At 34.9% G+C, this 14,080-nt stretch overlaps 1 long non-coding RNA gene across 2 annotated transcripts in view; it reads right to left on the bottom strand.

Annotated features, from left to right (window-relative positions):
- Nucleotides 1-14,080, bottom strand: part of LOC110119680 — an 86,902-nt gene that overhangs the window by 3,921 nt on the left and 68,901 nt on the right. For both annotated transcript variants that reach the window (XR_007225639.1, XR_007225638.1), the window contains exon 3: nt 8,816-8,993. This is a non-coding gene — a long non-coding RNA (uncharacterized LOC110119680). The remainder of the gene's footprint in view (nt 1-8,815; nt 8,994-14,080) is intronic.

The raw sequence follows: 14,080 nt of genomic DNA on the forward strand, positions 1-14,080 counted from the left end.
AGGTGAATCGTCGGCTCTGTTCGATGTCATCGAACCTGGAGGCGGCTGAAAATCCGGAGGCAGCTAGACGAACACGATGTTTCGATTCTGAGCACGATCGGTCACCTAAAGCGAATTGCACTTACGTCGTACTTCGTTAGGATGACCCGCGAATTTTTAAGATCATTACTGGCTCCGTAGGTGACGATATTTCGTGGAACGGTGGAAATAGAAGAATTTAGAGACGAAGGGTTGAAATGATAAATTAGGCAAACTTTTAATTGTTAATGTATGGAAATAATATTTAAATCGTCTTCTAATGTTTGATAATACCTATGTCGATTGTTAGAGCGACAAGTGGACCGCAGATGTTTTTGCAAATTTATATTGTCGTAAATTTTAATTAAAGAAATGTATTTTATCCATTAAATATTACAACAAGTACCATGCTTGCGAAAATTATCGATATTTTTGCGACGATCAAAATGATAAATTACCTTCTTAACTCGCTAAGAAGTACAATGACGGCGCTTAAAAGCGGCGGTTGACATCCTTTTATCAAGTACGACGGCTCGTTTAGGAACGACGAGAACCGCATGGATGAACGACGAGGGAGCGCGCAATAAAGGGGTAGTGTCGCGAGATAATTGGAAGCTACGGTTGTCCTAGACGAACGCAAAGACGGGGAAGAGATTCTAATGCAGCTCCCAACGTGTTTCCCGTCTGGCATGTTCACGGTTCCTATCGTTATTGTACAGTCGATTTACAAGCCTTCTCATCGAAAGTTACTTACGAATTGTTCATCTCTTATCTTAAATTAGAGACTAACAAATATTGTTATTCGACAATTTAATTTTGTTTGAATCGAAAATATAACACTGTACGATCGTTCGCTGAGAGACGTGATCGCGAGGAAGCGCGTCATAAATTCTCGTTATGATTATACAATCGACGCCACGAAATGATCGATCCCCTATTTCGTTTAGGATAATAGAGGTAGTTGAATTGATTATAACACTGAGTTAACAGGTTACAATTTACACTTTATTTCAACAACTTTGTAAACATAGAGAATAAGGATGACAAACTAGTGAAGTTTGATGACGGTGCTGTCACAGATGAAAGTTATTGCTGGGTATTGGTCGCCCCAGCGTCGGTCGCTTACGGCTGGAAATAACCGTTGAGCATAAGAAAAATACGACTTTCTCATTTTCTACCTGATGGAGCAATAACCATAAGGAACCTCCTAACTTGAAGGTGTTTTATACCAATTAACGGTCTTACCGGTAATATCGAAAGGCTTAGAATTTTGACAGTTTCTTATGATTATTGCAGTCCGATTAATTATATTTGCACACCAAATGGCCGTCTTGACCGAGAGATGAATTCTGGTTCTCAATAAACAAACGATTTTTCCTAGATTTTTTTCATTATTTACCTATCAGATAAAAGAATTTTTATTTCATTCTGTATTGGTTTAAATATTTTAGCTAATAAATGTTAAAATATCTACCCTGGCAATTTCGTCAGATGTAGTTTCTAAAAAATAAATAAATAAAATAATTTAAAAGTCTCGTTATTTTAAAATGCTTTTGTTCTAAGCAAAATTTATCCAAATATAACCACGAAGCTAGTAGATTATATAAATAATAGATTGTAATTAATATGCTCGTGTTAACAGTTAAATAAACAGAAATGATCTATGCACGCTTGAACAAAGCAAATCATACAACATTCTGGCATTCAGTTTTTGGATGAATACCGCTTTGATCCATTACATGCATAGTAACAAGTCAATAGAAGTCTCATTACATGCACATCCCGTAACAAGTTTCCGTCATTACGCTTTCGTAGAAAGGGTACATTCGCTCTGCCATGGGTTTCATATCGAAGATAGCACTAGGCTGAAATGCATACTCGTCTGTATTTTTTCTTTCATTTTTCAATAGCCTGACGGCTACCACTCATACGCATTTGTGAAGAACACTCTCTCTCTTTCTCCCCCCCCCCCCCTCTCTCTCTCTCTCTCTCTCTCTCTCTACGATCCATATTCATAGAAAATACTACTCTTATGCTTATAGTGGCAATTTCAGTCCAATTATGTATAGTGATTACTAGACTGCATATTTTTATTCATATGTTCATTTTATTCATATCATCACAATTAAAACAGTAGAACTTAATTGCAATTACGACAATTATAATCCATCATGTATAGCAACAAATTTCTAAAAAAACACAAAGAGATGAAATATCTTCAGAAAATAATTTTTCTATGTTGTTTTATGGTACATGAATTGCCAATTTCAAAGTTAATTTACATTTGAACGAATCATGCATTTGAGAATTAAAATTTTTGTAGAAATTTTATCGTAAAAATGTCTAATCAGAATCTTACAGATCTAATTCTCCTTAGATATCTTAGTCGTTCCAAACGAAAAATATTCTGCGAGAGTCTAATTTGCTGCTCGCGTTCACTGCGGAGTGGCTCCTAAACGCAAATAGGGATGAATTCTCGGTGCGCGCCTCATTCATAGAGCAAAGCGACCAAGTCGTCGCGTCGAGGAGCAACATGAAGAAGGCCGAGTGTAAAGAAAACGCGCGGTTTCACCGTAAGGACCTTGTCGAGTTAAATGACGTTAAGATCGTATGAATGACACTGAAACCAACGAACGTAAGAAGGCAGGATGTTTCTGGCCCTGGATGTTTCCACCCTCCTGTCATTTCGTTTACGTAATTGTTCTACACGGCGACGCGTTTATCTCGTTCTACTAATCCAACCGATCGAACGATCGTCGCGTAATTCTTTCTAATCAAACGACTGTTCAAAATAAAACGGTGGTGTCTTTTTATAGATCGAAAATGAAATTTTTGTAGATTAGAAATGAAAGATTTATAGTGAGAGGAATTTAAAGAAAAAAGAAAAGATATTGGGATTATATGTATTCTTTGTTGCAATTATCAAACTTTTCTATGACGATCTCTTTTGTTTGACTGAAAGGCAACAATTTAATGTAATATTGCACATCAATAACGATTCTTTCGTGTTTTTCTCGAATCTGAGAAATTTGTTGAGAAAACGCGATTGGATATACCATACTTATATAGTATGGTTACAAACAGGGTTTGCAAATACTCTTGTTTTCCAATAAAGCGTTTGTAATAATAATTGAATTCAACAACCGATTTAACGAACCTGTTACCAGCAACTCACATAATTAAATATCTACTGCAAAATGTTCAACAAAAATTATATTATATATGTATGAAGTGGCCCTTAACATTCGTCAAAAACGAAACTGCAAAAGTCTCCAACATTCACTTACTTACATTCAAATACTTTAAGAGACAAAGGGAGAGACAGAGAAAAGAGGGAGAGAGTATATGTTTAAAAACAAAGTTCCGAAGTACGTTGGTTGAAGTACCATTGTTTTCCTGGCTGGTTGTTCCCGGCTCGTATTAAAATACGGTAGGGAAGAAAAGAAGGAAGGAGAGTTAGGAATTGGCCATTGATAAAGTTCTCTAGAAGGCAAGCTGAACTGGCAGCAGCAACGAGAATCGATAGAGAAAAGGTACCTCTCCCTTCTTGACCCTTTGCAGACCAATTTTATCGACCAAAACCGTTAGCCAACTAGCGTTTAATCTGCCAGTGATCATTAAGCTAGGCCACTCGATGCTAAAAATTCTCATAAAGACTTCACTTAGTTCTAAATCACGGACTCTTTTCTCCTCGAGTGTCATTTCACTGGGCGGGAGAAGGAAAAAAAAGGTAATCCTATCGTAATAAAACCGTTCATAATGTTCGACTAAATACTTGGACGGACGCTGGTAATAACTTCCGGTATTAAAATTCTCGCTTTTGTAGGTTAAGCTTCGGTTCAGGTAGTAAAAATGCACTGATGTTCGCTTTTCTAGATATAGATATCAATTTCAGTTATTGAATGTTAAAGAGACAATCCATTTTCGGTGGAGTAATGTGATTTTTTATTGATCGGTCGTCAAATTTCAAGATATAGTAACGCTGTATTATGTTTTTTAATCTTCAAATATTCTTAAATGACTGTAATTTCCAAATATTTTATTTCTAAACAACTGACAATCAGTCACTATTCTGATTCGTCACGCAACACGCGAAGGAATCTTAACGCAGCGTTTAACCTATTAGAAACTATTTTACTAAATAGCAGGATCGCGTGATAGGAAGATTTCCGGTAGAAGGGAAGGATCGCGACGTTCCAGAGATTGATTTCACGCATTTTGGTAAACGCGGAAAATGGTCGGAAGAGCGAAGTCTAGGCGTAACCTATGGGATTTCATTTAAATGCAGATGATCTTGCGTAAGTGGCATCGCGTCATTCGACTTTAATATCGATGGATATCATTAGTTTGCTCTCGTCGAGGGCTGTTCCATCGTTCGTTCACCCCCTTTGCTTCCTTCCTACCTGCTTTTCCGCCATATATCTGCCAATGTCGTACATCTTCCACGAATTTTATGCTCGTGAGCATATCCAATGCGAAGCATCCTTAAAAGATTTTCAGATAATCGGCAATAGAGCTGTGATAGCTATAAGCGGACTACTAGTTTTGAAATTATTTTATTCGTTTGCTTTTAAAATTAAATTATCGTTATTTTTTTAATTCGCATTGGCATTTGTGTCATTACCTTGTTGTAAATAAACTTATGGAAGTCAATCATGAAAATTGGATATTATATTATATTATATATATTATATTATCTTGGCAATGTAATTGAGAAATTAGCAGAAAGTGAAATTAGTCGTTTTCGCCTTTATATATTATATATTATATCAAGTAGGAATACCAAACTTCAATGATTAACCACAAAAGCATTAAACGAAAGTAAAATTATGGAGATCATAAAATTTTCAGATTATTTATTTTGCTACAGTATATTCTTAATTACGTGTTAAATTACATATGGTTAATCCAGTGGCACTATAAGACTTTACTATAGTATTTGAAGCACCGCAGATCGATCAGTGCATTTGAAATAAACCTCGTAACGAGGAACTGCCATTACCATGGAAGAGATTCAACGTGGAATGGCGGACAACTCGCATAATGGAATACTTTTATCAACGCGGCCACACTGCTTAATTATTCAAGATGGATCACGTGCGTTAACCAACCGTCGATTGTGTGACGACCATACGTTAGTTCCTGCTGAAATTCGTTGCAGATACGGTTTTTCCAGTAGAAATACCCTTTTTCTTTCGTAATTTATTCAGTACGATCCGAACGTTGTAAATTTTCATCGGAAAACGACAATGACGAATATAAATTACAAATTGTATGTTTATTTTATATTTTCGTTTAAAACTTTGGATTGGCATTATATTTATAATATTGGAATTATAATTAGAATCATTTGTATTGTTTGAGGAGTATCGAGATTTGTACGTAATTAATGATTTATGGATGAATATCGTAAGAAATTAAGTTGATCATGGATTTCGCGGAATTAATTCAATTATTTTATACCATTTTATGTTTTATTAATTTCATTTCCATTTGAAGAAACGAATAATCTTTAATAGTCAAGTATTTAATTTTTAACGTCATGCTTAGCATTTGAAGGTTTAAAAATAATATTGATATAATAAAATCGATTCTTATTATTTAAACTGCTAGTTTTCATACAAAATTCTATTCTGTCCTAAGTTTCATAAATAAGAATGTGTTACGTAACGTATTAAAAACAAAATAGAATTTCGAAAATTTCATTTTCTTGAATATAGTGACACAGCAATATGTAATAATTCTAGTGAAATTTTTAAAAGAAACATAGTGGATTGAAGCAGACCAGATCAATCACAAATTTGACACGCCAGACATCCAGTTGGCGCCATTTATTATGACCCTCAGCTTATATACTATGAAATCCACTAAAAGGGTGGTTAATGACGTGTAACCATTCTCAAACGTGATGAAACCAACCCTTGAATACTCTTCATCTTGTAATCAATCAAACTTTTCTTATTTTTTATTCACCGCGATGACATACAATCGTCCTCTAATAGTAACATTTGAATTTCTTTCATAAATCTGACACAATTCTCATAATGTTAGTCAACTTTGTCAAATCAATAGAACATTCGAAAGAACGTAGCAACCATCATTAACATTGAATCAGATAAAAATTATTATAGATATTATCGTGTTTTATTCTACAGAATGGTACTACATGGAGAGATGTATTAAAAAGACAAGCGAGGAATACGAATAACATTGACGGAAGATGATTTATCTGCGTCATATTTCTATTTTCTTTTTTAATTATTTTATACAGTAATAAATTAATAAACGATATTTCATCTTTCCGGCAACGATTTAATAAATCTTTCACCGTAAATTTCAGCACTTTGCGGATCGGACCGAGTGAATTTATGTTTCTACGCAACACTGTGCGGTATAGTTTCTCGCGTGGACCTGTTATTTATAGGCGTAATTTATTGTATTTTACACGTTCAATGGAAACATACGCCTCGACACCATTATATTTATATAACAGAATTTTAACGAACCAATTTATTTTGCACCAAGTGTACGAAAGAACGTTAAAATCTAACGCTGAAGTTCGAACTTTTGTTCATATATAAAATGTTGGTATGCCTTTTCCTGTCTAATATCTACTCTAATGTAATTTCTCCAAACAACCAATCGAACTCCAACTCGATCAACAAACCAATTATAGCTCTTTTCCTGCAACAATATTATAACTCATAAGGTCGCTAAAAAACTGTAAATTTTTATTTATCTCGTTGTTGCAACAATTGAGCAATGTGCGTTGTCCAGATACGTACGCATTAATTTCGTTGTCATTCAATTACGGTTAAAAAAACAGCTACTTTCTCACAATCGATCTGGCAGACTTCTTACGGAAACAACGTCCAGGAGCTGTGTATCGTCCGAACGGAAATGCAGGCAAAACTGATACATAGTCAAAGGAAACGTAAGCCCGTGATGCGCTCAGAACACGAGAAGTCTGAACCTGACCATCATGCGAACCGGGGTTTAGGCTTAACCCAATTGAGGGGAAACGGCCACGATACACTGTCTGTTGCTGTTGCAACAGAGCTTCGTAAATAACCGTGTTTCCTGACTTGCAGGACATCAGCAGTGTGGACCCCTTTGCACTAACCTAGTCGAAATTTATCGTTTCCCAGTTGAACGAGAAATTATTCCTAGCGGACTCAACCGTCATTCGAGACTAGTTTACATAAAGATCCAAAGGAAACTGAGCACGTGTAAACAAACGCATCGAGCGACACGCAATTTGATTTAAATGGACATCAGTTGTGACTCTTGCAAAGCCAAGCTTCGAATATACCGAAGTGCGACCAAAACGGTGCATGTAAATGAATATAATGTCAATAGAATAGCAATGAGTTATTTCATTTGCATCTTCGAATATCATGTTTAAGCAACTTTTACCAATTATTTCGCTACTTCAATATTGAAATATTGAATATTGGAATTAATTATTCCTAAACTGTGATATTTATGTAATTTAATATTTCATAAATATTTTTAAATAAACCTAAATATTAATGTATTTATTAAATATTACCACGACTATTCTATTTTGTATATTTTATATATTTTTGCATTTGATGCGCATTCTGTGCAGTCTTCTACCTTCGAATTTCCTATAATTATTTCCAACAAATAGTTTTTTTTTTTTTTTATTACGTATAAAGAGAAATAGAATATTTTAAATTACGTTACAACCGATTATAAAGAGAAAGAGTGAGAAAGAGTGAAAGAGTATTAATTTTATATTATAGGAAAGGTGTAACTAGTTTTATGGTAGGAAAAAATATTCATGGAAGCTGGTTGCGCATCTAGGAACGTGGTAGGAACGTAGCAGGGTGCCTAAAATTCAGACGATCTATCACCGGCTGACGTCACCATCCTATAGGAACGACAAGGGGTATCCCAATGCAAACTACCCCACCATTCGGATGATATATCCATCGGCACCTGTTAGACGACAGCGTCTGAACGCGTCCCGGCGCCACTCTCGTACTCTCGCGTGGATGCACGACTTAAGCCTTCTTACCATGAATTATCGAGTGCCGTTCGGTGGAAAGTTAAGATCCCTCGCTCTCCAACGTCACGGTTACGATCTTTACGATATGATATCATCTATTATTCTCTGCTTTTAATCGAAAACCAAATTAACATTACATACAATGACTAAAAAAAACGTATAACTTATTTAATTGCTTTATGTGATTGGTGCAATGACAAGATGCAAATAAAGTAACAAATTTACAATAAAGTAAGTTTGAAAATATAATCAATGGAAGAAACAAATTGATTTTGAACTTCAGAATCGGCCATGAAATTTCAATTTCTAGGCCACCGCGCACTACGTTAGAACGTCAACAACTACAAGAAGAAACAGGACAAGACAAAGACACGTTGAACAAAAACGAGTTTGGAATTGCGAAAATTTTTGTCGGTCGTTCTTCCAATAATCTACGTGCTTGAAAAGGAAAGAAGAAGAAAAAGTTGGAATAGGCGCGTAGAGAAAGGGCTGAATTTTCGCTGGCGAAGCCTCGAAAGCAGGCATAGACCGAGCCAGAGATAGAAATAGCTCTTCGGGATTCTCAGACAGCCCGAATCAATGCAAACAACTGGATATTGCCGGCAATATCAGTTTCCTTAGAGCGGCGCGCCGCTCAACTGCGAAACGCGCCCAGACGACGACTACGGCGCTGAAGGTGGATCGGTTCTGAGCGAACAAAGCGGGCGAAGCATGGGGGAAGGAAGAAACGTGCACCCCAAGCCGGGCGAAAGTTTGTCTTACCTTCTCTCTATCGTTCCTCCTCCCAATCGATCCTCCCGTAAACCATTCCGGAATCCTCACCAGCCTTCCGCGACGCGTGACTCTGAAAACTCTCTTCTACTACCTTCGACCGCGCGATTTATTCAGAGGTGATTGTCATCAGCTCGTGTCTCCGGCATTGAATCGTCGATTCTAGATCCTGTTTGTTACAGAGATATTAGCTTATCGTTAAATACACGATCTTTATTCATATTCATTACATCACATCATTATATAGTGATAGAAGATAATTGAAAAAATTTATTCTATTTATTCAATCTGCATTATCATTTTTGGTTTAGAATGATAAACTTTTGTTTAGAGTAATTTAACTTTGATAAGAAAAGAAACGTTACTTAAGACCTAAACGTACAATCTTTCCAAGATATAAAACGAGAACTTTTGCAATTGTCGATTCATATCGTGAAACTCATAAAAAAATAGCTTGAACGATTCAAAATACGTTGTCGTGTTATTATGCTATCACCATGTTAATTACGATACTCCCTATATAGAAAAACGTCCTTGCATCTTTTTAGAAATAAAAGAATACGAAAAAAATTTTAAATAGTACTTTAAGATCTCTGATTAACACATAAATTGGTAATTTCAAAGAATGTTATTACGATATAAAGAGAAAGATCGTGCACTTAATGGTTAACATAAAAGGCCTGATATAAAATGATTTTAACCATAGAGTTTGTGGATCATTCGGTTCGCGGAATGGGGCCTTGGAGTTGATCCATTTAGTTAATGAACTCTGGGACCGTTTAATTGTCAGGACCCAGCACGTAATTAATGTATGGTGGATCAGATCAATTTAACGGGATCTTGATGTCAAAGGTACGTTTGACTATCGAAATCTAGAGCGTTAAATTCGATGCTTTCAGTCGCGAGTTGCGTTAATTTAAAGCCTGATTGCTTACTTTCTCTTACTAGCAATTCAATACTATTGGAATATGACTGAATAGTCGATCAGATTCAATATACTCGAACTTCTACGTATTTTTCTTTTTTGTTTCTAACCGTTTCAACAACTATCTGTTACGCATTTTTGTATTTATATATTAATCGTTAATGAAATGAAATTTCGAAAAATGTTACATAAAAGTAAATTTTTTAATTTTGAATCACACTTTCGATAAATTTGGTTGTTTTCATTTTCAAAAACTGTTTACCATTGAAGAGGAGTTAATTCTAATTCCTTAATTTATCGTGTCTTTATTTACGTATTAACATAAAAACTGCGTATTTACGAGAGATTATGTTGTAATTACACTTGCATTTAACGTGTAATTATCATAATAATGAAAAGCAAATCGTGATAGAAGTTGAAACGTAATTAAGTAAAGTTTCTATCTGACAATTTGATTCCATTGAATAGAATCAGCGCTCGAAGCATTGTTCCATAAGTCGATGACAGAAAGGGACTAGCAAAGAGAATATAAAGGGATTTAATGAGCATCTCATGAATTTATCAGGAAGCCTGTCTATAATCATAGACTCGAGCTCAGATAGACTTTCTGCTACGTTACATCTGCATCCCTTATATTTATTTCATGATGTAATCCTATCGACGTACGTCCTTTCAATCTTTTTATTCCACTTGCACTTCTTCTTCGTTCCATTTCATCGGGTTTTTTTTTCTATATGATAATAAATCTTTTCTAATAATTAAAATTATACAAACCAATGACATACTTTATTTGTTGATCGTACTTTATCTATTTACTTATACATATATAAAGTCAGTTTATATAAGTTAAAGAAACATATTAAATAAATTCCTAAATTTTTTAATCACTCTTCGCCAACTACCTGAATAAATTTAAAAAATTCCTAATTTATCAAACAAATAAATTTCAGTCCTTTTTTTCCTTTTACTGTTATACAAGCAGGTTAAACAGAGTTTAATAAATATTAAAAAATGGATTTCGTAACGTGAAAAATTCGGAAATTTCGCGGTATACACGGGGATTAATCACTGACAGCGTTTAAGCCGGAACCTTTATCAAGTAAGTTTAAACAAAGCAAAACAATTTATTTCGGAATCTTGACAAACGGCCTTACATACATTACTTTTCGTTTCGCTTTAACTCCGAATCCCGGGGCTAATGCATCGTCTGCTGTCACAGGGTTAGCATAATGTGCTTAGCAACCCCAGGATCGCACCACGGTCACCTAACGAACAAGTCCTGTACAAGAGCCAGCACTTAATGTTTCCATATGGGGAGCGAATTCTCCCGTTGAGGGCTCGATATTTTTCTCACACATCCTGCATACCATCGATTCTTCTAAATTTCGAAATACTAAATTCGACGCTTGTAAATACTACCGCTTCCAACATTTACATTATTCCCTATAAATGATCACTATACTGCGAATTTTTAGAAGATGACACAGTTTACTATACTTTTATTAAGGAGAAAAAAAAGCACAAGTGTTAGGTGAAGATGTATAAATATACCTGTTATTTCTAAAATCATTAAAACAACAGATCTAATATTACGTATCTTGTATCAATAAAATGAATATATTGATAATTTCATTCTAACACCTTTACCGGAGTTAAAAATTCATCTTTTCAATTTGTTTTTTAAATATATCGATATACTGAATAATTTATATTTAATTTTATATTATACCTTCCTTATAGAAATATCTTCATAAATTTCTCATAAACATTCGAATTTCCACAATATAATCCAACAGGTGTGTTAAATCATTATGTTACGATACACGCAAAATAAGGAATGTTACGGAACTGGGTTAGGAGAGTGTAGAGAACGATATAAGTTACCTTAGCAAGATGTAAATTCATTAAGGATTGAATATAGTTGGTTGAAGTTCGATAGGCATTCACCGATATGTCAGAAATTGAATTTTGTGATCGTTAATTTCAGAAACTCGGAAACTTGAAAATAACCTAATTCGTAAGGAGAACCATAAGCTCTTGACGTACTTATTAATTAGCGTTGAACAGCTCCCATGTAAGTTAATTGCGAATCATCAGCGGTTTGGTAGAGGAGGTTCTCCAAAAATCTTCTCTCTTCGCTTGTTCCCAGAAACAGATTAAATTCTCGTTTACTATAATCGCGAGTTTAACCGTTAATTATAATAAGATTGAAATTTTCAGGAAAGAAAAATCAACCGTATAATCATAACCGTTTCAAATCCATTAAATATACCAGAACAAATATTCGTAAAGGGAAATTACGAATTAAAAATATTTTAAATTAAGAAACTTACTATACCTAGTGCAATTTTTTCATATAATAAAAAAATTATTTAAAAAAAAACTAAAAGCACACTTTCACGCAAATGCATTGATACCTATATGTCGATATAAAATGATTTCGAATTTCTTCAGTACACTGTACAATTTTATGATATATAGTAAAACTCTATATCTATATTAATAGCTACATATAATACAAGAAGTTGTCCACCTGTGTTGAACATTCACGAAAAATAGAATTTTCTATTTAGATAATCATTTTTCTATTTAGATTATCATTGTGAGTCAAACGTTAATAAATGTAGAAACGAGACAAATAATTTGAATTTGAGTTCTGGAGAGGTGCGGGTATCTGTAAGAGAAATGCGTCTTATCTATTAACCAGTAGATTCGATGAACCGGAATATCACGGACCAAAGAGGGTAAATAGGGGTACGCTTTGACGATCGTCTCGCGATCGCTAAAAATCAGAATCAGGAACCTCGGTACCAGCGTGTTCAAGGAGAAACCTCGGCGATTATGTCGGTAATTGCGTTCCGTCCTTAGATCACGTCGACAACCCGGCTGAGAGCCGAGCCAAGGAACAGGGAGACCTACAGCTTGTAACGCGGAAGCTTTTGATGTACAGGCGGTGAAAATGATGTGATAATTCTAGGAAACAAACCTACCACCCTAAGATATCGCTTTGTCGTGATATACCGACAGCTTAAAGCGACAATGATCGTTTTATGCTTAACGAGACGCATGCAAACAGCACTTTATTCGTATGCTGCAACTCTGTTAACAGAGACTTAATAAGACAAACAAAACAGTAAGCGATGAAGTTAAATCAAATTATAAGCAAAAATATTTATATTGATAAGTTGCCATATTTTGATATCGATAAATATATTAAAAATCTTTAAATCGTTATCCTTGTAATAAAAAGTAAATTGGCATATTGGTAAAAATCGATCTAAATAAAACGTATCTTCGAAGTTAGATTCGATTTGATTGCAAAATATCGACGTGCCATTCGACGTACGACGGACGAAGGCCAGACAGCGCAATAATTGGTTCGTCCACTTAACACCGGCCCACTGTCCAGTGAATGTATTCGTTGAGATTACGCGAAATGGTTGTAAATGCCAAGAGAACTCTGGTCTGCTGGGGCGACCCTTTCCTCACCCCCGACAAGGGCGAGGCACTATCTCGCAACTGCAGTTACAACTGCACAAAGGTTAATGCATGCTATTGTCGTTGCCAGACCGACAGAACTATTGCCCTTTTGGTGGACGCTGGACAGACGCATTCAAACGAGTCGCTACGAACCTAAGCTTATTCATACACGTGTATCTTCGACTCCTGATTTGCTCCCATAATCAGCAGTTCCGACTTCAATCTTTGTTTCTGTATAGGAAATTTGATGGTCGTTTTTCTTTATATAATACGGATATTAGGAAATTTGAAAATTTCGAGAAACATTATGGTGAGAGTACAAATAAGGAAATTTTTATTCTTTGGTTTCTATTTTTCTTTTTTCTTTCTATAATATGGGGTTTAAAAATACATTTCTCGTACTATGATAATTATATTCATAGTAAACCTATATCTGTCATACTATATATAGTAAATAATGAAATACACTATTGTTACATCTTTAAGTAATGAACTTCGATTTATAGACTGGTGAATCTATAAAAAGGTAACAAATATTTTTCCCAAGTAGGCACTAGTTTATCGTGAACTTTCACACTTTGATAAAATACACATACTGTTACTACGAATAGACGAAAGTATCTGTATATTCATAAACAGCTGTATATACATAGCAAGTTTTATTTCATGCTTAATTTATATGCGCGACTCAAGACAAAAGGGAATACGGAAAATTGCTTAAGCGTTTTAAACGTTCGATTTAATGGAATCCTTTGTAAAAGCGACGCTTTTAAACGGGAACCATTGCTCCCCGATCCTCTTATTTTGCTCATGGTTATTGTTCCTCGTTAAAAACACCGTAACCGCTAAAG

The sequence above is a fragment of the Bombus terrestris genome, chromosome 11 (assembly GCF_910591885.1).
Source record: "Bombus terrestris chromosome 11, iyBomTerr1.2, whole genome shotgun sequence".
NCBI classification, from domain to species: Eukaryota; Metazoa; Arthropoda; class Insecta; order Hymenoptera; family Apidae; genus Bombus; species Bombus terrestris.